Below are 25,847 nucleotides of genomic sequence, written 5' to 3'. Positions count from 1 at the left end.
CCTTCTGGTTCTTGTTCTTTGTGGTCGTCTTCTTCTTTTTTAGTTTTTAAATTTAACTTTGGCCGTTTCAGTAATATGTCGTAGAATCTTATCTGGTAGTGAAATTGGAATCATCAGTTCACCAAATCTACTCATTTTGAAGAGAAGTTGGAGGAGATACTGCCCTCTCTGAACATTTGTCTCCCTCCCTCCCTTCCTTCCTTCCTCCTTTCTTCTTCCCCCCCCCCTTTTTTTAAGTTCATTTATGTATTTTTCAGAGAGAGACTGTGAAAGAGAACAGGAGAGGGACATAGAGAGAGAGGGAGAGAGAGAGAATCCCAAGCAGGCTCCACTTCATCATCATGGAGCCTGACACAGGACTCAAACCCACAAACTATGAGATCATGACCTGACCCGAAACTGAGAGTTGAACACTTAACCAACTGAGATGCCTTTTCTTTCCTCCTTCCTTTCTTCCTCCTTCCTTCTTTCTCTCCTTCCTCCTCCCTCCTCCTTTCCTTCCTTCTTCCTTCCTTCCTTTCTCTTCTCCTTCTTTCTTTTCTTTCTTTCTTTCTTTCTTTCTTTCTTTCTTTCTTTCTTTCTTTCTTTCTTTCTTTCTTTCTTTCTTTCTTTCTTCTTTCTCTCTCTCTCTCTTCTTTATTTTCTTATATGTTTGTTCACAACCTTGAATTTGGAAAATTTTAAACATACAGAAAAGCAGGGAAACTAGTATAATCCTCCGCCCCCCCGCCCCCTGCCACATTCCCATCAGCAGCTTTAAGCCATATTCCTGTGGCCAAGCTATTTTGTTCTGTGCCCCATCCACTCCTCCCCTAGCCATCACTGGATTACTCTGAACTGTATCAGATCATTTCACTATAAATATTTCAGTACGTATATCCCAAAGTAGGGTCGTTTGCTTTAAGAAAACATAACCACAATATCACTTTAAATTAAAAAATTCCTTAATATCACCAAATATCTAGTTAGTGGTAAAATGTTCTAGGCTGTCCCATAAACATTTTTCTTTTTGTACAATTTGTTTGAATCAGGATTGTAACAATGTCTTCATATTACATTTGGCCCATGGTCTTAGAAATCTCTTAAGAGACTTCTAAGTCTTCCCTCTTATGTTCTCTTTGCATAAATTTTGTTGAAGAAATCAGGTCACTTGTCCTGTAGAAATTCTCACATTCTGAATGTTTTGCACCCCATTGGTGTTTAACATGTTCCTCTGGTCCCCCATATTTCCTTTAAATTGGTAGTTAGATTTAGAGATCTGCCCTGATTCAAGCACGATCTTTAGCAAGAATATTCCATAGATTGTGCTACTTCCCCATCACCACACACAGCATTCCAGGTCGTCTTGCTTTATATCATATTATAATCTTTTTTAAAATGTTTGTTGGAGCACCTGGTGGCTCAGTTGGTTAACCATCCAACTTCAGCTCAAGTCATGATCTCACAGTTGTAGGTTCAAGCCCTGTATCAGGCTCTGTGCTGACAGCTCAGAGCCTGGAGCCTGCTTTGGATTCTGTGTCTCCATCTCTGTCTGTTCCTCCCACACTCATGCTCTATTTCTCTGTGTCTCAATAATAAATAAACATTAAAAATTTTTTTTAAAATAAATGTTTATTTTTGAGACAGAGAGACACACACAGAGAGAGACAGACAGAGCACAAGTAGGGGAGGGGTAGAGAGAGAGGGAGAAAAAATCCAAAGCGGGCTCCAGGCTCTGAGCTGTCAGCACAGAGCCTGACGTGGGGTTTAAACTCAAACCATGAGTTCATGACCTGAGCCGAAGTCAGATGCTTAACCCATTGAGCCCCTCAGGACACCCCTATCATATTAGGATCTTCAAGGAGATTTTCTCCCTTCTGCAAACCTGTGCTAAGTTGTATTTACAATTATATTTGTGAATCGCACACACCTAGAGCTTTGAATAACCTCTGACCACACTTCAGGGTTTTGTTTCTCAGGCCTTTGAGTGGAATTGTCTGTGTCAGGATTTTTGATCTTCTGGGGAGAACCCAGATAAGTGCTCTTGATCCTTGCTACTCAAAGCCTGGTCCACAGACAAGCAGCCCTGGTATCACGCAGAAGTTTGCTAGAACTGAAGAATCTCCAGCCATACATGGAGCCGCTGAATCACAATCTGCATTTTGATAAGCTCCCGGGTGATCCATAGACATTGCTAATAACATTTTAGAAGTTCTACATGAATACACCAGACCCTCCCATGTACTACTAAATGAAACACTTGAGTCATTGAGGCTTTAGGCATTCCTGGTAGATTTCAGCCTGAGCGGGACTCACTTTCTACTGTGACCTAACTTGACTCTGTGGCCTGGAAAGTTGATAGCTTGTCTCATTCTTGTTCTTTCTCCTTCCTACAGTTCTTCCTATTAGCTGACACTCCTTGGTTTTGAATGTCAGAGTTCCTGAATCTTAGCATTCTGGACCTCTTTGGAAATAAAGATGCCCATGAAATAGCTTTCCATGTCATCAGTGTGGTGTAGAGGGGGAGATACCAAACTGTGTGGAAGGAGGCTGCTGTTCATTGGGTGATTTTGAGAAAGTCATGTAAGGTTCTCGGGCCCAAACATCCTCATGTATAGAAAGAAGAGTATGACATAACCACTCTCTACGGCCTCTGTATTCATTGCGATGATTTCAAGAGAGGCTGCATAAGGAGATGCTGGCACATAAGCTCAAAAACCAGACCTCCAGTTCCGCCACTTACCAGCTCCATGTCCTTGCACAAACTATATAATGCTCGATCCTCAGTTCTTCATGGGGAAAATAGAGATAAGGTTTGTGCCTAGCTCCTATGCCTGTCAACACGATTAACTAAGTATTTGCTAGGTGATTAGAATAATCATAGGAAGTGTCATATAAATATTTCTTAATTTTTTCAAAAGTAGTGGGTCCTATGATTGTCTGGTCATATTCCCTCCAGCAAGGAAGCTTCGTGCTTCCCATCTTCTCAGTAGCAGAGGCAGAGATGCAAGTCACAATTATGGGTCGCCAGGCCACGTGGCCACTCTACAATCATTTCTTGAGCTTTTCCTGGGTGCTAGATCCTGGGGGGGGGAGGGGAGCCAAGCACTGTGTCCTCTCTGGGAGCACACAGCCAGCAGAGAAAGCAGCCACTGAAGGGCCTGCCTTTCCTTGCCTTCCACTCATCACCTGCTTCCCACTCATGACCCCTACCCACTCTCTAAAATACTCACTGCTGTCTCGTGTTCATAGACCATGCTTGCGACTTATGTTCTGCATCTGGATGTGATCTTGTTTACAAAGAATTCCAAGCTCCATCCTGGAGAGGCCCCAAGTTTAGTTCCAGAGCCACAGAATTTGAGCCTACATTAATTTCAGATTGTCCTGGCTCACAGGGTTGGAGGAGAGATAGTTATTAGACCGTCCCACCAATAACAGAACAAATTCCAAGATGGTATGGGAGTTACCTATTATTCATGGAAAAAAAAAAACAAAAACAAAAGTCCACCACACTTAGAGACTTAGAACAGCAATCATGTCTTTAAGTTATGACTCTCTGGGTCAACAAGTTAGCTGAGGCTTAGCTGGGTAACCTGGTCTTGCCAGGGCTCCTCTGTGTGCTGTGTTAGCTGCATGCCGGGTGGACAGGTTTGCTAATGTTGGCTGGGTTTTCTCGTATCTTTCTGGCTTTACTTTTGACCACTGGGCTCACTTAGCCCTGGTCTACATGGTCTTTCTTGGACATGCTTGTCCAGCAGATCAGCTGGGGCTTATTCTCACGATGGAGTGAAATGCCAAGGAAGTGTGTGGAAGAGGGAGAAGCCAAGGTCCTTGAGGCCCGGGCTCCGAACCAGCACAGTGTCACTTCTACCACATCTTATTTGTCAAAGCCAGGCACAAAACTTGAAAGAGAGGTGAAATCAACTTCATTTCTTGATGGGAGGAACTACAAAGCCACCATGTGAAGGGCACACATAGAGGGAGGGAGAAAGGATGGTGGCCATTGTGGCCAGCAGTGTACCATGAATGGTTTATGTACAGTCCTACCTGACAATGAAGGGCTAAAAGTAAGACCTTCTGTGGCTTCTACTGCCTTCCACCTGCATCTAAGTAAATGACTGACCTGGCAGCCAACACAGGACCAATCACTTGAGAATGATGAATCACCTGAGAACGAACCATTCTGAAATTTCATAGGTGCAGAACCGAGGTGGAGAGTTTCTGAAGCTGAGGGCTCAATGCTGAAAATTCTCATCCTGCCCTCAGACAGCGGTTAGGGGGGAGATGTAAAACACATCTTTTTGCATTGATCTTTGAATAATTTTAAGCCAGTCACAGGGACTCCCCATATGAGAGGTCCCCAGGCAGCCCACCTCCCTTTGTGTGTTATTTCCTTCTAACATAACACGCTTGTCAAAGCAGCGCAGTATTGCAGACAAATGGGGCTGTTGAAATGCATGCAAAGCAGCATGTTCTATTTTGATGCACCGGGAGTCAAAGTGAACATCAGACAAGCCATTTCATTCTGAAATCAACTCTTGTGAAGCTTGTTTCATTGCTGTTCAACATTCAATTGCTCTCTTTATGAAGGTACCTTCTCCATGGAATGGTTTTTGGCTCCGATTAGTGTAGGGGGTACTTGTCTACTGGAGGAATGCGTTATGACCTGAGACAAAATCCCTCCAGGCTTTGGGAGAATTGATTCTGCCCAGGAACTTCCCTATTGAGATATTCTCTTATGATTATCGAGTTGATGCCTCCCAATTGAGGGCAATGGCCGTTTTGTTATTTTTTACATCAGTTTCGTGGGAATGTGTGCCAATTATTCCGTACATGTCTTTTTTTTCCTATTCCACCTCCCACCCCCACCCAAGAATCAGGTAGATTTCTTCCTGGGGGTGACTCTTCCTTTATTGTAAAAGGAAATGTCATTATATATTGACTCACTTTTGGTTTTGTGGATTTTTAAATGCCTTTTATTGATCAAAGTTGACAAGCATCTCTCTTTAGGATTCTTGCTACTATCTTAGGCACCTTCTGAGCATAAAAGGGTACAGAACTTCCTTAGAGACACAGCATGGTGTTATGGTTCGGAGCTTGCTTGGGTGCCCAGAGGCTTGATTTAGTATCCCCACACTGCTCTTTATGGGCACTGTGACCTTTATGGGCATAGTCCCTTCACATCACTAAGCTTCAGTGTCCTTATATGGAAATGGGGATAGTGTCTACTCATTGGATAGTCTCAGTGATTTATGAGATGATACACAGGAGATGCTGAACATGGGCCCTGGTGATAATGGGAGCTCACTAAATGGTTAGCGATGGCTTGATGTCATTTCTACTGTGGTGGTGGTGGTAATGGTGGTGGAGTTCTTTCTTCTGTGGTTGCATGAGGTCCCTGACTAGAACAGAGGCTCAGTCAGGAGCACCTAAAACCATGGTTTTGGAGATATCCTAAATGTCAGATGATAAACTTAATTTAATCCAGATGATAAAATGTCAGGTAAGTGGCTAAAAGAGGGCAGAAAATATATTTCCTTCCTGTCCCCTTTCATTCCTTTTTTCATCCTTCTTCCCTCCCTCCTGGCCTTCTTTTCTCTCTTCTTTCCTCTCATTCTGCCTCTCCCCCTGCAATATTTATTAAGTGCCTACCCCGCAGCCCAGCACTGGGCACTGGGATGCATACAAATATAATGCAGTCCCTGCTCCCAGTCCCTGTGGGGGAGATGCAAGGAATCCACCATTACCGTCCAGTGCAGCAGGGGGGCACAGTGAAAGCATGTCTCCTTGAGCTTGACATAGAGAGGGTGTGGGGAAGAGTTAATGTAAAACTAAAGATGGAAGGTGAGTAGGACCTATCCAGGTAACTGGAGGGAAGGGTGGCCTTATGGGGAATAGAAGAAGACTCAAGACAGGAAATGAAGGGCATTTGGGGAAGACATACAACATGCTCATTTGAGGCCATAGGAGGCCAGAGAGCTACCTCTACAAAGGTGCTGGTCAGCTTGTGCCCCCAGATGGATCAGAGCTGCCCCCAAATCTGCATCCTGGTGACACAGACATTCCCCACCCAGAAAAAGCTCATACTCTTGACTGACTAGGGAAGTAGGTTAAGAAGTGATGGTAATGGGTCATGGAATGTGGACCATCAGAGATGAGTCTGATGGTTCTAGAAGCTCAGATAGAGAAAGGAAAGGGAAAGAGGTAAAGGTCAGAGGAGGGGGAAGCAGGCCCCAAATGCACCAGCTTCCAGGAGAGTCAGCCGGGGCTGAGTTCTGAGGCACAGGGACTGAAAGGCAGCAGGAAAAGTAGGCAAATCAAATACAGAGTATTATAGGGTATGCCACCAGGAGGGGGCCCACAGCATCTCTGGAAATGTGCCCCTCTGCCACTGGCTTGGTTAGCAATTTGAGATTCTTTAAAAGGGTTAAAGTACGTTGAAGGCTCACGACCACATGGAATGGGCAAAGTGCTTTCAAAATGAAAGCACCTGAGGGCAAAAATTTTGAGTCTTTTCAATTTTTTATTTACCTAGCATGAAGTATAGAACTGGGAACAGCAGGTACTCATCTAATGCTGAGGGGAGAATGAAAAAAACTAGTTAATAATGATCTGGAAAGATTTATTTTGTGCCCACACGAGAGGCCATGGAAGGCAGGGAAAGGGCTTTGGATTTATACCTAGGACCTTACATCTCAAGTGGAATGCGTGCCAGCCATGTGACACTAGGCAACTTATTTGACATCTCTGAGCCTCAGTTTCCTGATTTCTAAGACGGGAATGATGATCCTTGACCTTTCAGGGCTTAGAAAAGCATTAGACATGAGATTTGTTTGTAAAGTGCCCAGCACAGGGTAGATACTCCTAGAGTGAGAGCTTGGGTTTTTTATATTAACCATAGAGCCATATGGTTAATATAAAAAAATACTGAGCTGTCAGTCTTTGGGCCGGCAACTTCTTTTGCCTAAAATTGAGAACTAGTGAAAGAGTTCAAGAAGAACTTTAGAAAAAGAGATTTAAAGGATATGACCTATTTAAATATCTTTTTTTTAAAAAAAAAATACCTTCTTCAAAGAACTCATACATTTAGGGAGCTCTCAAGTTTTAAGATTTAGGTCTTTTGCATTCCTTAGCCATTCTGTTAGTTAGGATCCTATCAGAAGACAGAACAAGAGAAGTCTAACAGGAAAGTTATTAACAGGGGAATGGAGTAATAGGAAATTGGCTAAGAGGAGAGAAAAAAGAACTACTAAGGATACCTTGGGGCTGAAGAAGGGTACCTAAGGAAGGAACAAACTTGGGAAGGGAGTATCCTTCTCAAGGCTGGGATTCAGGATTCAGACCTTGTTTGCAAGGCTGTGGTTGAAACACACTGGGTGATAGAGAAGTTGGCTGTGCTGTGGTGCAGAAGTCAGTGGGATGAGGCTGAGGCTGGCCAGTAGAGAGCCATCTACTGGAACGCAAAAGAAGTTCACCAGGAAGGTTCCAAGAGGGCTAGGGGTGGGTGCCATTGACTTTCTAAAAAAGTCTAAAAAGCTGGGCACTTGGATTTGCTAGAAGGGGGCTGAGAAGCTCCCTAACATTGTGCTGGGGGTACTGTTTCCTCACTTGGAAGAAGCTGTCATCAAGGAATTACCAGAAAATGAGCTGAGTTCCCAGGGAACTCATTCACCATCCTTAGGAGGGCTGCTAAACTCCATATGAGCAGGTGACTCTTGTTACGGGCTATGGGGACACTGTCACAAAGCCTACTTTGCAGGAACACAACCAGGCCCTCTAAAGAGACACACCACAACCTCTTCCTTCTCTAGCATTATTTCAGTGCCCTCTACTGGCGAGGCTTAACATCCTCCTGACCATGGTAGGAGAAATATTCCTAAGGTCTACTTCCCTTATGACAGAGCAGACAAAATGGGTGACTTTGGAGCTAAGAGGCAATGTATTGACGACTGACAGAGCCACGTGGGAGGCAAAAGAACTACTTGAGAATTCAGCCCCATTTGCTTTGCCTTCTCCCAAAAAGAAAGGATGGGTTTATGGCACATGATATATATATACATCTTCCTGTATCTCCAAGGAGAATTATCAGAAGCTGCTTATAAAATCTCTATAGCTTGAGTGAATAATCCTTATGAGATGATAAAATTAACAGGGCTAGTACACAACACAATTTTTTGTATTAAAATTATTTACACGGTTTTATCTATGGTTTATGGATAAGTGTCAGAAAACCTATGCGTTTAAGCAAAAGATTACAATTGGAATTTTTAAACTTACTGAACCATAGTCAAAGCTTACTTCCCAGAAACAACATTTTAATTTTTAGAAAGCTAGTGTAAAAACCTCAAATGCTCTCTTAATGCAGTAACACATCTGGAAAACCTCGTTTGGTTTTGTTCAGTTCCTCCTGACCGAACAATAGTTATTGCCCAATTGTCTTTAACATTGATTCCCCAGAAGTGTGCAAGTGATTTATTAAGGAGGTGCTCTCAGTGAAGATGAGTGAGAGAGTGGACTCACAGGACAGAGAAGGGAAGGAAGGCAAGCAGAGGGGTGATCCGAGGCTAAGTCTCCCAGAACGTAATCCCTTAGAACATAACGCTAGCCTGGTCCCACAGAGAGCTCTGGGTGATGCCACACTTCAGAGTTGTCACTTTCTGAGGCAAGGGAGCTGGGGCATTTATTCTCCTGCACCCATAGGCACACTTCTCATTCTCTGTTCAGGCAGGCAAAGTGGTTTCCAGTAGGTTGAGGTGAGTCCCCAGAAGTAAAAGTACTGGAGGTGAAAGCACCCCAGTGTCCCAGGGTAGGGGTGGGCACACGTACACACAAAATGAATAAATGCTACAATAAGTGAACCTTCGTATCTCCAGATTGGAGGGAATCTGGGTGGAGTGTGACATTCACCTCCCCACCACTGTATCTTCTGCCTCCATTCCTTCCTGACTGGCTTTCGCATAAAACTATTGACCTTGGAAGGCTGGTGGGTTTGATTCTATTTGGTACAGGGAAATGTGTACAAATGTGGTAAATAAAATGAGGGTCAATGAGAAATCAGGTAGGTCAATAAGAAACGGACTGAAAACTGTGTACTGTGTACAGGAGGTGGGCAGTAACTGTTAACTTAGAGATTTTCCACAGAGTGGTGGAAAGCAGAGGACAGTAGTTGGGAAATTACAACTGGGTATATGGACTCCTACAGCAGAGGTAGCTATTTATCTCCCCAATATCCATTCTTTCTTTTTGTAAGAGAACCTCAATATTGTTAGAGGAAACAAAAAGTCCAGGTTTAAAAACAAGAAATGAAAAACAAAAAACTCTGTCAATCTCCCTTGAATTTAAGGGTGATCTGAGTTCTGGTCAATGAGATGTAAATTCTGGCCAAACAATGTTGGACATTGTTTTGAGGAAAGCTCCTTGATACAGGGGTGAATCAGATAGCATGAACCTTTTGCCTCTTGCTTATCCATCTCTGTCTTCCTTCCTAAAACCTGGAGGTGGTACTGAAGGGGATTCGGCCACTTGGGAACCATGAAGTACTTAGGACCTGTGAAGGATGACTGAGTGGAAAGATAGAAGGTGCCTGGGTTCCCGGTGACATTGTGAAGTCGCTGTATCAGTCCAGAAATTCAGCTCTCCAAATGTATCATTCCAGAAGAAAACAGAAGACCCTTAATTTGTTTAAGCCATTTTGGGTTCTCTGGACTAGTAGCAAAACACAATTTCTCTGTGATATTACTTTTTAAGAACCTTAGCATCGAAAGAATAAAATAGTATGTTGTAACTAGATGTAGACAGGAGGTCAAAGGGAAAGTCTTTGTTTAGAAGCTGACTCTGAAGTTGTTTACTTGGGAGGGAATTCTGGAAAATATTTCTGGAGAGGTACTCAAGTGAGATGGGGGAGAAAGGAAGCACTGAAAAATAATGTATTTTCAAGCAAGTTAGTATTGGGGGAGGGATTGGAGTTTAATCCTATCAGACAAGTCTCAGGAACAATACAGAGCATGTGCCTTAAGAGTCCTTCCTACCTAATGGGTTAGGAAGCTGGGCCATTTATACACCAATTACTAGTAATCACTGATAGAAGTCTGTTCTGAATGTAGGAGGGCAGTTCAATAATTCCATGGAACTAAGCTTGCTAATGAAAGGGCCAATGCAACCCCCAAACAGATCTAGATATCAGCAATCTAAAGTTATTAAAGTGTGTCCCAAAATGGAAGAAGTTAAGGATGTATGGGTGGCATGCTCCCACTCTCTGTTACACAAGGCATGTTCTATTTTGCTTTGGGGCATAAGAAACTTGACCGTGTTTATAAGTCAGGGAGAAGGAGTCAATAAAGAGCAAAAGGTATGAGATTCTGGAAAGAGAGAAATGGATTCAGGGCATCAAAGGGAGGTAACATCCTGAGCTTTGACGGGAGAATGGAACAGCTGTAGAATAGATGACCCATGTTTAGAGGAGGGAGAGAAAGAGGGAAGGATGGAGGTGGATGTAGACACCTCTTTAGGTTGTGGGGTGAGACATTGAGGTCTACCCTGTGTCACAGTTTCAAATTATTAAGTACCATGCAGTCATTTTTTTAATGAGTGAGGGAATTGAGTATTTGCTAGGTAACTTGAGGCAAGTTCTGAAGGTTTAAAATAACCCGTCAGGGGAATGAGAAAGTTGACCCATAGTCTGGCTGCATTGTATAACCCCAACGGCACCGTTCACATCACAACGTGCTTCCTGACCATCTGCTGATCAATGCAGAAGTGGTTTGAGAAGCAACCCAAGCAGTCCAGCTGAAATTGAACATCAAAAAATTTAAAGGCGCTAAGATTTACGTGTGGTGACATCTACTTCAGTGGGGCTCACACTTAAAAGTAGCTTGGATGCATTGATTCACAGTAGGAGGACAAACGGCGTTAGTAAAAAGACAGGAGCAAGAGAGTGTAGCATCTTAGGAGACTGACTGAATACATGGATTCTGGAGTCAGGTAGACCGGTAAGAAAGTGGTCAAGGTGCTGGGGGTGTTTGTAAAATGAATGAACAAAGGTAGGGGAGCAAAAACTGAGGAAGGTGGAAGGAGAGGGGGTTGTAGACAAAGACAAAAAGAAAAACAAACACAAGCGATGTTAACTAGGGTTTAATCCTGAGAAATATGGTCTGGGAAGTGGCCCTGTTATTAGATTGATGGGGTCAGGTACAAAGGGAAGATGATGGTCCAAATGGGCCCTAGGGCTTGCTGGTTGGGAAAGGCACAGCCTGTGTATGAACACACCCCTCTCCTCATCTGTGACAGACATGACCAATCCATCACTACACTGACGGCTTCATGATCCTTTTCAAACAGAACTGCTCATTGCTGTGTAGTTATCCCACGACTTGGGGAATTTTGTAGAGAAGGTGATAAGCACTGATTTGGACTGTGACTTGCTGTTTGTACAAAGTGTATTAAAATGCAAACTGGCTGGACTGGCATCTAGAGGTGTCTCTTCCTTGCTGAGTGACCTGCCTAGGTGACTTGATTGCTCTGTATACTTGCAAATCCGGGGTATTTACACCTACGTTGCCTACCCACTGGGAAGCTGTGAAGAGATTGCTCTTAGAAAAAAGTCAAAGATGCTATACAAACATTTGTCCTTGATGTCCATAGTGTGTAGAAAGCTACACATGGTGGCATAAAATGGAGTGAATATGGGACCAACTGAAGAAGACAATCTGTAGATTTGAAGTTCAAGGATAGATTCTGTGTTTTGTTTGTCTCATCTGCACTTTCTAGGTATTTTTAAATTCAAGCTAAAGCATTCACCGAATGACTATCTGTTACTAAAGAAAACAAATTCAAAAGCTCAGTTATTTAGGGGTGCCTGTGTGGCTCATTAATTAGGTTAAGTGTTCGACTCTTGATTTTGGCTCAAGTTGTGATCCCAGGGTTATGAGAGGGAGCCCTGGGCTGGGCTCCATGCTGGGCATGGAGCCTGCATCAGATTCTCTCTTTCTCTCCCTCTGCCCTTCCCCCACTCTCTTTCTTCCTCCCCCTCTGCCCCTCTCCCTAACATGTACTCACTTGCTCTCAAAAAAAATTTTTTTTAATTCAAAAACCATTATTTAAAGAACCATTTAAAAGAAAGCTGGCACCTAGGAGGATTATGCAATCTTAAACAGTATTGCCCCATCGTGCAGAACTCCGAAATTTCCTGCTTCTTATTTTCCTACAAGCATCCAGTCAGCAGCAGGGACCCAGGAGCGCCCATCCCATTTCTCACAGTCAAGTGTGAATTAGACCTGTTGCATTTTATGGTCTGGCCCTCTTTGACCATTCCCATGTCAACCTGACTGCTCTCTATTCTGTTTTTCCAAGGAGAAAGTGAAATGTTATTATTCACGCCTCTCCTGCCGGAACTCACAAGCAGGCAGAACTGCCTCCCTTGACACCGCGAGAGCATTCACACACCACGCTGATTTCCCCCCCTGTGGTCAAAACAGAAACTTGTTTGTTTTCTCTCAAATTTATTGGGAAAAGATGTTGTTACAGCAATGCTGTGTGAATTATTATAGCTAACCTTTTCCAGGGTACATGTCCAGAGACATAATTGGATTCCCAACATGAGCTCCATTGATAACAGATGCAGAAGGATGCTTCGGCTTGTTTATTCTTAAAATTAATGCTGCTTTCACTCCCTCTATCTCTTTCCCTCTCTCAAAAATCCACTAAGTAAGTCGGACTTAGTAAACGACAGATCTGTTCATTTTCTTACAAAAATAATCACTACAGGAGTAGAGATCTGCTACCAACACTGACCCCAGGACCTGCTTCTCTCCCCTTCCCTTTTCACAGTATGTGGACTTGGACAGCGTGTTTAGTCGGGTAGAAGAGTCCCTGTATTTCTCATTGTGCTAGCAATCTCTTGTGACCTCTTAGATAAAATTTAGTGGCATCAAGCTCTTGTAGCCACTTCTGCTCCTGGAGTATCATTATTCTTACAAATTGTACATCATTATGCTTTTATGGGAGGGCTATTATACCTTGTAAATAGTACAAGCCCTGCAGCTGTGACCCAGCAGACTGCACAGGGGCACGGCCAGCTGGGGGGACGGGATGCTCAAGAGAAAACCAGCTTTTGCCCTGAAATGCACATATCTGGTTGCTGAAGGACAGGGGCTGGTCACTTCAGGGGGGTGGGGTTTGAGTATTTGGGGTAGAAAAGGCCCCGGTTTGGAAGGCAGGCTGGTATGGTTTGTACCCCAGCCCTACCACTGAGGAGCACATTCCTGACCTCTGCATTTTCACTCCTTGAGCTTCAAATAATTTTTTTAATGTTTATTTATTTTTGAGAGAGAGGGGAGAGGGGAGGGACAGAGAGGGAGGGAGACACAGAATCTGAAGCAGATTCCAGGCTCTGAGTTGTCAGCACAGAGCTTGACATGGGGCTTGAACCCACAAACTATGAGATCATGACCTAAACCATGACCTGAGCAGAAGTTGGATGTGCAACAGACTGAGCCATGCAAATGCCCCAACTCCTAGAGCTTTAGAAGGGAGATAGATAATATCTGGCCTCACCAGGATGTGAAGTGCTGCAGTCATTTTGAAATCTGGTCTGGCGGCACTGATTAAAATTAAAAATATGCATGTTCCTCAAACCAGAAACCTCACTTCTGGAATCTGCCCCTAGAAATCAAAGCTCCAGTGGACAAGGCCGTGTGTACTCAGGTGTTTGTACAGATGAATGAATTGGAACATCTACACCCTGGAACATTGTGCAGCCCTGAGGATGAATGAGTGACTTTTCATGGAGATAGTTTCATAAGGTTTGCTCGAAGAAGAAAAGTTTAATGCAGGGAGAGGTAAATCATATATGTTATTTGGGCACACTTAAAAAGCTCTTCTATGTGTTTGTAGGCATGAGTGTAAATTAATGTGTATGTGTGTTTACAATCGATATGGGTATGGAAAGATAGGGAGATGGAAATATGCATTCACCTTGGAGGAAGGGAGAGGTATGTGAGGATGTGGGAAAGAAAAACAGAGTAGGGAATTAAGAAAAAATGGGAAAGAAAAGACCCCACTAAAGAGCATTTATAATTTGTTGTGGGCTGAATATATTTTCCCAAAATTGGTATGTTGAAGCCCTTAACCCGCAATACCTAAGAATGTGACTATATTTGGAGGTGAGGCCTTTGTTCAAGAGGTAAGTAAAGTTAAGTGAGGTAATTGAGATGGGGCCCCGTTCAATACGACTGGTGTTCATATGTGAAGAGGAAACCAGGCCACAGAGACACACAGAGGGAAGACTGGGTGCAGACAGTGGAAGGAGGCAGCCATCTTTACGAGCCAAGGAGAGGTCAATCCTGCTAACACCTCTTGGACTCCAGCCTCCAGAACCCTGAGGAAATAAAGTCCTGTTGTTTCAGCTACCCAGTCTGTGGAATGTTGTTACAGAAGCCCTACCCAACCAATACATTATCACACCTAAACATTTCCATGTAGTTATTTTTGTGTCGGTATGTGTATAAATTAAATACATGGAAAGAGGCCTGCTTCCCATATGGATTACCAAGTGCTCAGTAAATGCCAACTATTATCGTTGTTGGTATGATTACTATCATTATCAATTTCACCCCACAAGATGCAGCTAATATTTTCATTATCATTGTTTTGTTTAGAAATTCCTAATTTTGACTGGTATGGCAGGAGTTGTTTATAGAGATTTTTCATTTGATTGAAGTACCTGCTTTGTTTTACTTTTTACTGATATAATTTATTTTTATCGCAATGGGATCAGAGAATGCTGTTCATATTCTTGTACTTTGTAGAATTTATTGTGGCTTACATGTAAACTAACATCAGTTTTTCCACATATGCCGGAGAAGATGTCTTTTCAATGTCTAAGATGTAAAGCCTAGTAAGTCTTCGTTAGATCTACATTATTGTTACGTATTTTAAGGTCACTCTCACTTATGTGTAACCACTTGATGCTGTGTGTATTTCATTATATGTTTTTGTGAGGGTTTTTCCCTCTAGGTAGTCTGGTTTCACTCTAAAAAATTCCTCTTTTGGCAGTTAGAAAGGGTTTATATTTTTGCTCTGGTATTTACCTATATACTAATACCTTTTATATGTTTGTAATTTTTTCTTTTCCTTACTTAGGCTCCTACTGTTTGACTTGTCATCTTTCTGTGCTGCTCTTAACATCTCATCAATTACCTATGTGACAATAAATGAGCTCAATCTGCTTTGCCCTGTCTCCCTCCCTCTCTCTCCCATTTTTTAGTTGTGCTCTCTTATAACTTCATCAAAACATTTAACATGTACAAGCTATTCTCCTAACTTTACTACTAGGTTTGTTTTTGTCTCAAATCTACAGATACATATGTAATATATGTGTGTGTATGCATGTAGGTATTGCGTGTTTAGATATACATAGCATATGATAGATACATATTATAACATGCATACATATAAACATAACATCCCATAATACATAACATATTCAAACACAGCCACACATAATATAGCCACAATTTTGACATTTTCCTAATCATCTCTTGGTCATCTTCTAGTAGATTTTTCAAGAACTTCTAAATACAATATTCCATAAGTTTCTATGCATTTAAACTTGTTTTTTGTTTGTTTGTTTGTTTGGTAGCTCTGATTGTAGATTTTTCTGGATTAAAAAAAATCCTTGATTCATACTTTATTTCTTTAAGTTTTAAGAAAATGTTCCTTTTTTTTGGCTTTGCATGTTGATGTTGAGACATCTTATACAAACCTGATTTTCTATTCTTTGTAAGTGACTTTTCTATTCTTTGTTAAGTGAGCCATTTTAGTGAAAAGCTCATCATTTTTTCTATATCTCTTAAAGTCTAAAACTTTTTCTAGGTTGTGGCTTGGAGTTGATTGTCCTGGGCATATTACAATGTGTAGGTTCCAGAATTTCTTATCTTCTGGAATGTTTTCTTGGGTTATACTTTTAAATACTAGTTGTATCCCATGGTTTTGCTTTTCTCCATCCCAGATTCCACTTACAGTTATTCTGAGAATACTTAACACTTTGTCTCTGATGCTTTGTTTCACTTTCTTTATCTAAAGAGTTTTCATTCCTCTCTTCAATGTTTCTTAATTTATTTTCAATCAAGTTGACTTTCCCTTGGAGCTTTGCAATTTAGTCTCCATTTCTGAAATAGGGTTCTTTTCTATTAAAATTTTTTTCCTAAGTGTGGGTATCTGCTTCACATGCTCCTATTTTCTGCTCCTATTTTCTGGTCTCTTCTATTTTTCTTATTTAAGATGTCCCTTCATGTCCTCAAATACCTGTTACTAGCATATAATTCACGTTGAAATGTATGTAGTTTGACCCTGCTTTTCTTTTCTTAGAGCATTTTCATTGATTCCCATTTTCATCATCTTATAAAAGATATTGTCTGTATTCTGGTTTTAAATGTCTTGAATTTAACTGATGGTCAATAAAAAAATGGAACTATCAAAAGTTTTGGTGATCCCATAGGTTTCTTACTCTAAGAGTGCCCTCTTCTGCCAGGGCAGTGAAGTGAATGCTCTTCAATAGGAGGCATCTTTTGAAGAGGAAGAAGGCTGACCTGTATTTTGATTCTGTTATGCTCATTTGTTCCAGAAGGATTTCTAGTGCTGTACATTCCAAGACTGTACCTCTAGATTCTTCCAGAGCTAGGTTGTTCTGTTGTACCATATCAGAAGTGACCTGAGAGTGAGATTATCTGTTATCTGCCAGCATTAGAACCCGGAAGCATTCTCCATGTTAGGAAGCATTAGTATCTATACAATAATGATTATTTGCAATTCTTGAATATGCTATGTGTATCCGTTAATGTAGGTATTTAGTAATTGATCTCAGTGAAGTTTTGAAGAGTTTAGTGTCAAGGTACATACTTGTGCACATCTTATATTTGATTTATTTTATTCTGTTGGTTGGGTTTAGTGTTTGTTTATTTATCCAGTTGAACAATCCAAATCATTATTTAGAGTATTTAGACTTTTTACATTTAACATAATTACTGATATAATGGGATTTAAATATACTATCGTCAATTATTATTTGTTTTGACCCAATGTTGTTTCTTCTTTCTTGTTTTTTTAGATTAATAAAAAATTTAAATTATTTTATGATATCATTACTTTCTTGGGGGCTAATTGTTTCAAGTTGGAGGTTTTTGGTTATTAACTTCAAAGTCTGATTATTTTTCAATTAAAAATACACACTTAATATCTAACATCAATGAATCTCAATCAAAACAATAGATTTTTGTTTGCTTTGTCTTTGTTTTGAAAACATTTTTGGCTCATTTTAGTTTGTTTTTAAGATGGTAGGAGATCAACACAGAATTGGTGAGAGAAGTGACAGGGGTGAATGTTACAGGTAAGGAGATTTGAGAAAGAGATTGTTGCAGGCTGGGCAGGGTGTTCTCATCTGTTTGTGGGCTCTTCCAGACTTTCATCAGGTTTTTTTTTTTGCTTTGTAATTGGATTTGTGTTTCTTTTGTGTGTCCAGATCGGTTGTGAGGCAGATCAATTTCTTTATGTTTTGGGAACTTGCCCATGGCTGAGTACCAGTCAGGGTTCAGCCAGAAAACAGAGCCTACTCTGGGTAGGGTGATGGGATGAAATTACTATCATGACCTAGTAACTAAAATATTAGAAGAACTCAAGAAACAGGAAGAAGGTAAGAAAACTCAAATAATTACTGCACGAACCTACTTTTATCTTCTGGAGCAGTGGGCCAAAGGAAGGAGGTATTGTTTCCAGAATCCAGGGGTTGTGGCCCCCTGGTGAGTGTGTATTCATCCTGGAGTCCGTGTGACAGGAACTGGAACCACACAGCTACTGCTGGACACACAACCCAAAGCAAAGAAAGACGAGGTGCAGAATACCCTGGTATCTTCTTCCAACCATGTTTCCATCTCCTGTCAGGGCCTCCCACTGATGAAGCCAAGTGAAAGCCGAGGGGCAGGAGCACCTGGGACATGCATTTTCTAAGAGCCAGTCCTCTGTAATTCAAAGTAAATGAAGGGAATGAGGGAGAGAGAATGCAAGGGCCAAAGGCAAATGACTGGTGTGGCACATATTGTAATCACATCTTTCTTACATATGCTGGATGACTTCCAGGCACAAGGAGACTATGCCTGGGTGGCCTCAGCTCTCTGGCTGATGACTATGCTTGTTACACTAGGAATAATGGAGGGATGTGGTCTATGACCAGTCCTGGCCTGGCTCTCAGGGGTGTCCTGTTCTGGGTTAAGAATTGCTTTATTCCCACCTATGAGAATCTTGAAGATGGGGGATGTGTTTGGGAAGATTGAGTCATTTCTGACCTGCCCAGAAAGTAAGTTTTTTATGAGGTCCTCTCAGGGGTGGGATAACCTCCCTAGAGAAGTTTTCTGATGCAGATGATCTCTCCTGATGTGCATACCCATCCTCAACTTCAGCCTCTGGCAGTAAACCTTCACCTCCACATTTCTTTCAACTCCTCTATTGAGTTGCCCATGCCTGGTGACTCAGCCATCTTGAAGGGAGTTTTGTCATGATGGCTCAAGTGTGGCCATAGTCACTGGTGTTCCCTTACCTGACACTTATCATTGCTCACTATTCTAAGTAGTGAAAATGCAGGATGCTAACTGCCACTCCATTCTCATCCTTGTCACCTTTTCCCCAATTATTTTTCCCAAATAGAGAAGTAGGAAAACACAAGGAAGATGGTCAAGTTCACTGCATAAGCAGAAATTAAACCTAGGGAGAAGCTATTGGTCAACTCTGCCTTTCCTTTTTCATGTCTTCTTGTTAGTTTATTTATTTCATTACATATTTGCCCTCACTCCCCAGTTACAGTATAAGCTCCATGTCTTATTCATCACTTTATCTTTGGCACTTAGGACATTGCCTGGAATGACATCATAAGTGGTCAGTAAAGAACTATTAAGTGAATGAATTAAAAGAGATGGAGAAGCGAGGAAGAGATGGGGAGAGGCAGACACAGGAGGGTGTGATGTCCTGTAAGGTAAAGGAAACAGGTTTCAATAAGTATAGTCAATATTGCCAAACATTGTGGAGAGGTCAAGTATTAGAAGTACATGGAAATAACCATTGAGTGTGGTGATAAGGAGGCCATTGGTAACCTTGGCAAAAACAGTGTCCAATGAAGTACTGGGAGCCTCAAGAGTGAATGGTACGTGGTAAGGAAGAGAAAACAATGAGTATGGACAAGTCTTGACACGTTTACTAGGAAAAGCATGAGTGGAGACGTGTGATAGTAAGCAAAGTATTTCTTTTTAAAAAGGCCTTGATGTCTCTGTATTCTAAAGGGAAGGAGCCAATGGGTTGGGAAAGTGGGATTAGGAGTAGTCAATAGTAAAATTTACAAGAAGGTAGAAAAAGCTGTAACCCAGAATATGGGTAGAGGGAGTAGCCAGAGCTAGGACCACCGCCTCTCCTATTGTAACAGGAGGAAAGGTAGCAAGGCTGGGAAGAGATTCAGGCATATTTGGAGGCAGACAGTGGGAAGGTGAGGAAGCTCTTGGTGGTGACTTATTTTTTCTCTCACAAGGTAAGGCCGCTCATTCTTTGGCTATGTGCTTACTGAGAGCCTGTTATGGGCCCACATTCTGCTGGGTCCTGGGAGCAGTGATGCGCCAAGTCTGACATGGGTGTGGTCCACGAGGAGCTTAGAGGCTGGCAGGGACATAGTCCTTAATCAAAGGATCATATCCCAAATTGTAAAAATACACCAGCACTGTGATTAGCAAGAGATGCATTGATCTGCATGGATTTGTGGTTTTGTGTAATTGCAAACTCAGCAATCATGGAGAGGCACAGTGAAAGATCAAGGGGAAAGTGCAAAAGGAAGTCGCTGGGCACCTGACTATGGTCAAAGACGTTTCATAGGCCTGGACACATGAGAGAATTCCTCCCGGTGCCTGAGTTTGTCTCGGTGGAACTGAGCCTGAGACAGCCATTGCTTTGATACGAGACTGGCGGGACATCTAACCTACCAGCAGGAATTCAGTTTGCTGCTTTTCCCATACCCCGCCATGGCCATCGGTGTCTTTCCCATGGGGAACCGGCTATGAGTGCTGCTTACTCTGGGGACAAACTCTTATCTGATGGAGAATATGATTTGACTAATCTCATTTGTATTTATCAAGTATTCAGAAATAATAGTAAAAATTAAATATGGACCTGCAAACTCTAGCTAAGGGATGAACTTTACTGGTTTTGTAGAACTTTGAGATTCTGTAGGCTGTGTGCTTCTAGCTCTTTTGTGTGTGTGTGTGTGTGTGTGTGTGTGTGTGTGTGTGTCTTAATCTGTTTGAGAAAAAAAAATGACCAAGAGTTCAAAGATCTAGATCCAATTTTGGGTCCTGACTCTAACTTGTGAATTTGTCACATCACCTTGCTAATCCTCAGTTTTCCCTTCATTGGATTAGATGAGCGTTCAGTTGTCTGATCCTACCTATTAATTTTAAGAGGAATTTACAAAATTAACAATTTGCTTTTTGAAAAATTCTGAGTAGGAAGCCCCGTCTATATGTCACAGTAATTAGGTAGGTTGACTAAGTGCTGATTTAATTACTAAACTTGTAATAATCGGCCCATAATTTTCAGAATTCTCCACCCTCCTCAGAGGTTCCTCTACTCTTGACTTATTTACTTTCTCAACTTAGCATGTCATTTGCACTTGCCTCCCCCACATTTCTGCCTCTGTGATACTGTGAGTGTTCTCGTCCTTCTTTGATTAATGATTTTACAGGATGCAGTCTACAGCTAACTCTTCTGAACCTGAGCCATCTATTTATAAAATTAGATGTCTCATTATTTGAAAACAAAGGTGAGAACTTACCTCCTTTTACCTAAAGATTTTCAAAAATACTTAGCACCACAGATCATGAACTATTGGGGGTAGAAGAGAGATTCAGCCAGATGGAATAGTTCCTTGACAATTGGCCATCTGGGTTAAGCTTATGTCTTTCTAAAAGGCAGTCTCAGAGAGCTTGCAACTTGTCATAGGGATTACTCTACGATGAGAATCCTGGACAGGAGAGGCTGTTTTATAATTTTTTTTCAGTTGAACAGCTGACCATGATATGAAAAGAGGAATCCTGCATGTCTAGACTCAAGACTACAGGGACACCAAGTAGATGATGGCTGACTTAGCAAACTTTCTAGAAAGACTATGAGAAGTTAGTCTCTTCTCAGGTCTAATCCTTCTCCTCCCTCAACATATGCAGGCACAACACACACACACACACACACACACACACACACACACACACGAACTAGAAACCATTAACCATTGGCTTGTACAGGACAGGCTAGATAGAAGGTTAGCTGAGTCCCTGGGAGACTCGAGTGGTCTATTAATCTGTGGGCCTTCCAAACACAAACCACTCTTCTGGATGCATACCACCCAGAGTGAGTGTTTCCTTGCCGAATAAGGAGAAAGCAACACTTTCTGTTTTGACAGTCTGAAGCCTATCTACCAAACTTAATCAGAGGGATAGGTAACAATCAGCTCCCTGACCAGGAACTTCGTCTCCCCCTTGTACCCGTCACCAAGCTTATGCACTGCATTTGTTTTGCTGTATGGGTTTCATCTATCTACCGCCCATTTTTTTCCTGGATTATTTTAAAGTAAATCCCACAGTCATTTAATTTCACCTGTAAATATATATGTATTCCTAGAAGATTGGAATTATTTTTGTCTTTTATAGTTTATTGTCAAGTTGGTTTCCATATAACACCCAGTGCTCATCCCAACAAGTGCCCTCCTCAATGCCCATCACCCCCTTTCCCCTCTCCCTGCCCCTATCAGCCCTCAGTTTGTTCTCAGTGTTCAAGAGTCATTCAGGGTTTGCCTTCCTCCCTTTCCCCAACTATTTTTGCCCCTTCCCCTCCCCCATGGTGCTCTGTTAAGTTTCTCCTATTCCACTTATAAGTGAAAACATATGGTATCTGTCCTTCTCTGCCTGACTTATTTTGCTTAGCATAACACCTTCAAGTTCAATCCACATTGCTACAAATGACCAGATTTCATTCTTTCCCATTGCCATGTAGTATTCCATTGTATAGATAAGCCACATCTTCTTGATCCATTTGTCAGTTGATGGATATTTAGGCTCTTTCCATGATTTGGCTATTGTTGAGAGTGTTGCTATGAACATTGGGGTACATGTGCCCCTAGGCATCAGCACTCCTGTATCCCTTGGGTACATTCCTAGCAGTGGGTCATAGGGGAGTTCTATTGTTAATTTTTGAGGAACCTCCACACTGTTCGATAGGAACTATTTTTTAACAGTAACCAAAGATTGTTATCATACAAAAAATAATATTTTATTAATATCATCTAATACCAAGTCCATATTCAATTTTCCCAAATTATCTCAAATGTTTGTTTTCAAAATTGGTTTATTCAGATCAAATTCTGTGCAAGACCGTACCCTCCTCCCTTCTTCCATTCTTCTTCTNTTTTGCTTAGCATAACACCTTCAAGTTCAATCCACATTGCTACAAATGACCAGATTTCATTCTTTCCCATTGCCATGTAGTATTCCATTGTATAGATAAGCCACATCTTCTTGATCCATTTGTCAGTTGATGGATATTTAGGCTCTTTCCATGATTTGGCTATTGTTGAGAGTGTTGCTATGAACATTGGGGTACATGTGCCCCTAGGCATCAGCACTCCTGTATCCCTTGGGTACATTCCTAGCAGTGGGTCATAGGGGAGTTCTATCGTTAATTTTTGAGGAACCTCCACACTGTTCGATAGGAACTATTTTTTAACAGTAACCAAAGATTGTTATCATACAAAAAATAATATTTTATTAATATCATCTAATACCAAGTCCATATTCAATTTTCCCAAATTATCTCAAATGTTTGTTTTCAAAATTGGTTTATTCAGATCAAATTCTGTGCAAGACCATACCCTCCTCCCTTCTTCCATTCTTCTTCTTTTTAAAAAAAATTTTTTTAATGTTTTATTTATTTCTAGGAGAGAGAGAGAGAGAGAGAGACAGCGTGAGCAGGGGAGGATCAGAGAGAGAGAGGGAGTCACAGACTCTGAAACAGGCTCCAGGCTCTGAGCTGGCAGTCAGCACAGAGCCCGACGCGGGGCTCGAACCCACGAACCGTGAGATCATGACCTAAGCAAAAGTTGGACGCTTAACCGACTAAGCCACCCGGGCGCCCCTTCCATTCTTCTACTGGACTCCTCACTGTTACAACACGGAGGAGGCCGAAAGGCAGCAAGAGGAAATTGGTAATGCAATCCAAACAGGTTAGTCCCTAGGAGCAGGGAGCAGGGTGAAGAAAGATGGAGGAGGTGGATCTGCAGAAGAAAATAGGAAACCCACAATGTCTTAGAACACAAAACAGGGCTGTGTTTGCAGGGAAGAACATGATGTGTGCATAAGGGAGCCACAGTGAGACCAAGTTTCTGCTACCTCAGGAAACTTAGCCCACTTCTCCAGCTGGAAGAATGGAATGGTTCCTGTTGGTTACTCTCCAGTGTGCAACAAAGGAGAAGGGAGACTCCAATCAAGGCCTTTTTTACTACCGTATTTCCTCAATGCTAAGATTCCATCAATTGTAAAAGGTGCTGTTATTTTAACGGCAGTCTCTCAAGTGCAATAAGGGAAAAGAAAGAAAGGAAGGAAGAGGGAAAGAGGAAAGACAGAGAGAAGAAAAAGACATATTGCATTAATTGTCACCATCAGCGGTACTTGGATGTCCCCATTTCAAGCCATTAAAATCTGAAAAAGAAATACACCAGACCAAACATAGTTTTCTGGAGCAGTGAAACTATTCTGTATGATACTGTAATGGTGGATACCCAACGAGGTAGTTGTTAAATAATCAAATAATGATACAGTTGTCAAAACCCAAAGAATGTACTACAANTTTTTCTGCATCTATCGACAGGATCATATGGTTTTTCTCACACCATACACAAAAATAAACTCAAAATGGATAAAGGACCTGAACATGAGACAGGAAACCATCAAAACCCTAGAGGAGAAAGCAGGAAACAACCTCCTTGACCTCCACCGCAGCTTACTTGACACATCCCCAAAGGCAAGGGAATTGAGCAAAAATGAACTACTGGGACCTCATCAAGATAAAAAAAACCTTCTGCACAGCAAAGGAAACAATCAAGAAAACTAATAGACAACTGACGGAATGGGAAAAGATGATTGCAAATGACATATCAGATAAAGGGTTAGTATCCAAAATATATAAGGAACTCATCAAATTCCACACCCGAAAAACAAACAATCCAGTGAAGAAATGGGCAGAAGACATGAACAGACACTTCTCCAAAGAGGACATCCAGATGACCAACAGACACATGAAACGATGCTCAGTGTCACTCATCATCAGGAAAATACAAATCAAAACCACACTGAAATATCACCTCACGCCATTCACAGTGGCTAAAATGAACAAATCAGGACACTCTAGATGTTGGCAAGGATGTGGAGAAACAGGCACACTCCTGCACTGCTGGTGGTGTACAGTATGGAGTTTCCTCAAAAATTAACAATGGTACTCCCCTATGACCTAGCAGTGACCAGCAGAATTGCACCATGACCTAGTAGTGACCAGAAGAATTTACCCAAGGGATACAAGAGTGCTGATGCATAGGGACACGTGTACCCCAAGCAGCACTCTAAGCAATAGCCAAAACATGGAAAGAACCTAAGTGTCCATCAACTGATAAATGGATCAAGAAGTTGTGGTATATTTATACAATGGAATACTACATGGCAATGAGAAAGAATGAAATATGTCCATTTGTACCAACATGGATGGAACTAGAGGGATAAGTCAGGCAGAGAAAGACAAATACCATACGTTTGCACATATAGGTGGATTAGGAGAAAGTTAACAGTGGACGAAGCGTGAGAAGAAGGGGAAAAATAGTTGAGGAGAGGGAGGGAGGCAAACCATGAGAGACTCTTGAATTCTGAGAACAAACTGAGGGCTGAGGGAGGGTGGGGGAGAGTGGAAGGGGGTGATGGGCATCAAGGAGGGCACTTGTTGGGAAGAGAACTGGGTGTTATATGTAAAACAACTTGACAATAAACTATAAAAAAAATGAATGTACAACAAGAAGAGAGAGCCCAATGTCAACTATAGACTTTAGTTGATAATAGCGCACGAATATTGGCTCATCCATTGTAACAAATGGACCACACCAACACAGGATGCTAATAACAGGGAAAACTCTGTGTGTGTGTGTGTGTGTGTGTGTGTGTGTGTAGGTGGTGGAGAAGGGAAATAGGGGAGCTCCCTCTGCTCAAAGTACTTTCTATAAAACCTAAAACTACTCTAAAACATAGAGTCAATTTTTTAAAAAAAAGTTTGTGTTAGACTAAGGGAAGTACAGTTATTACATCTTAAATGCTCCCTACTAGTCAGAGTGTGGTGGGGGTGGTGGGAATAATCTTATCCCGGGCAAACGGGCAAAGTTAACTAGAACGTGAGTGTCCTTGTAGGGCTGTTTGGATAAGCATGGATTTCATTGCATTTGCATAGTTTAATTAATGCAATTACAAAACACACCGTCTCCCAGTTACACAAGGCAAAACATAAAAACAGAGGCAGATATTTATTTTCTCTTTTGAGACCTTAATTATGCTTTAAAAATAATGATAGAAGAAATAATAATCATTTGCCATCCTGATGAATGTGTAGTTTTCCTTAATATTAGAATCTAAGGCAGGATCATAATTGGCCACAGTGCTGACAAACTAAGGGATATCAGTGGTTCAGGGTCCTTCGGCCCTGGAAAGCCACCAACAGATTATTCGGTTCATTCTTCAGTCCTCTGAGCTGACAGCTCTTGG

The sequence above is a fragment of the Crocuta crocuta genome, unplaced genomic scaffold (assembly GCF_008692635.1).
Source record: "Crocuta crocuta isolate KB4526 unplaced genomic scaffold, BGI_CrCroc_1.0 scaffold253, whole genome shotgun sequence".
Lineage (NCBI taxonomy): Eukaryota > Metazoa > Chordata > Mammalia > Carnivora > Hyaenidae > Crocuta > Crocuta crocuta.
The sequence above is the reverse complement of the archived record's forward strand: the minus strand, read 5'-3'. Positions refer to the sequence as shown.